This window comes from Pararge aegeria, chromosome 26 (genome assembly GCF_905163445.1).
Source record: "Pararge aegeria chromosome 26, ilParAegt1.1, whole genome shotgun sequence".
Lineage (NCBI taxonomy): Eukaryota > Metazoa > Arthropoda > Insecta > Lepidoptera > Nymphalidae > Pararge > Pararge aegeria.
Genome location: NC_053205.1, coordinates 4,033,761 through 4,036,340, shown reverse-complemented (window position 1 = coordinate 4,036,340; position 2,580 = coordinate 4,033,761).

Sequence of the window (2,580 nt, the reverse complement as noted above, 5' to 3'; positions counted from 1 at the left end):
ATTCGAATGACGAATAACGAATTAGTATCCCTAGTAATAAGTATTATAAATGTCAATGTAAGTTTATTTGTTACGCTTTTACGCAAAAACGACTAAACCGATCCTCATGAAACTTTGTACACATATATATTCTTGGAAGTGTTAGAAGTAATATAGGATACTTTTTATCCCGACATTAAGCTCGGTTCCTTTGGAAGAGGGGATGAAAGTGTTTGACGATTTTACACCATAACTCCGACAAATTATAACCGATTTAAATAATTATTTTTGTACTATAAAGGTTATAATATGTGTTTCATTTTGCCCAAACTTTGTGTCGATCAGAATGTGTTTGAAGATAGACGACAGAACTCCTCAGCGGACAGCAGCAAACCCGTCATTTAGGGCTTAGCAATAGCGATACTGAATACTTTAATTTTTTTTAGAACTACAACTAAATTGAACGCCACATCAAAAAACAAAATCAAACGCTGACTAAGTCGCGGGCAACAGCTAGTAATAAATAATTTCATGTATTCGAATGACAAATAAATAATTTTATTCGTTATCCGATTAATGAATAAAATTTAATCAATGAATCATTTGTTAAAATCAAATATGTATTTGCTTTCAATTAGCAGGTATTTACATCTTTATGGTTCTTATGTCCTAGTATTAGTTTTTCATCACTACGCTTTCTTCAAACATATTGTCAGACAATCTGCTTGACATTGGCAGATTTATCATTGTGGTGTGAGGAAAAATGCGTTCTACCGATGCAGATGAAGCTAATGGTGTTTTATATTTACAGAATACTGTTTTTATTTCGGCAGCCTGCAATCCCACCTGATGATGCAGCCTAAGGTGGAGCGCGCATGCCTATAAGATGCCTATTCACTCTTGATTTGAAGGTACTCATATTGTAGGCACTGGGGAAAATGGAAGCTGGAAGGGCATTCCAGATCTTTGCGTTGCGAATCAGAAACGGAGGTTCAAAAGCACGTGGGGATGTGAAAAGGGGGGGGGGGGGGAACTAGATCAAACAGTTCATGAACACACTCTCCGAAATATATCGTATCGAATACTTTGCGAAGATGCCCCAAACTCTGTAGTTTTTATTGCCTAGGTCACAGATGAGCCTTCTAGCACGGCGATCCACTGAATCCAAGGCATCGAGCTGATTCTTTGCAGAGCCATCCCATAAATGGGAGCAATACACGAGCGAACCTGAGCCTGAGCTGAATAACGGTTGTTATTGATTATACGAGGCAAGAAAACAAAGAGTTTCGAATTAATCCAGCGACCGCCATGATATTTTAATTAAAATTCCACTCTCGACTGTGGTGTCGACGTACTATTTAGCAATTAGAATAATCAAATCGAAGGTCGCAATTGCATCAAGCGCATACAGAGTGGGATAATAAATCGTTAGTAAACGTAAAAGCACGTAACTGGTTTTAATATAACTTTATATTATGAATTAATAGTGAAGTGGTTTGTCGATAACGTTTATTGTCGATGTTGCGATCTTCGTTAAATTTTATAATCATGTTCGACACTCTGAGTCGGACATTATTTTCAAAACTATTTTTTTGTCAAGTAGTCATATTAATAAATCTATATTACAATTATTACTATACACATATAAAGTTAAATATGTGTAGATATGTATATATATTTAATTTTATATAAATATTACATTTTGTAGTGTGTAAATATTTATAGTTATATTAATATGTTTATAGTATACTTTGTATTTTGCACCTCTACGCTTTATCATTTGATTTACTTTCCCCTACGGTTGTCTGGAAGAGACTGCTTTAGAAATAAGACCGCCTTTGCATACCAATGTTTGTGTAAATATTATTTCGCTGTGTACTTGTTGCTATTACAGAAAGCTTTACTTCAATGTTTACATAGTAAATGTTCAATTATTTACATGTTAACACAGCATCATCCTTTGCATACCAATGTTTGTGTAAATATTATTTCGCTGTGTACGTGTTGCTAATAATGCGACGGCCGACTGGCGCAGTTGGCTATCTTTTACACTTTTTTTAATTGTATGGAAAAGTGACGTTTGACAGCAGTGATTGCAAGATTAGTCCATCACGCACGCCATAGCGGATTTTCAGGAACCCACTCTGTGGTTTAGATAATGATTGATAGATAAAGATAGTAACTCTTTATTGCACAAAAATACATTAATAATAAATAAATATACTACGACAATATACACATCGCCATCTAGCCCCAAAGTATGCGTAGCTTGTGTTATGGGTACTAAGATGGCTGATGAATATTTTTATGAATAATATACACAAATACTTGTAATATACAGATAAACACCCATACACTGAAAAACACTTATGTTCATCACACAAACATTTTCCAGTTTGATTGGATTTCCAGCAGGGTCGCTGCCCACTGCGCCAGTCGGCCGTCGCATTAATAGCAACACGTACACAGCGAAATAATATTTACACAAACATTGGTATGCAAAGGATGATGCTGTGTTAACATGTAAATAATTGAACATTTAATATGTAAACATTGAAGTTAAGCTTTCTGTAATATATCTCGTCTGGGGAAGTACTATCA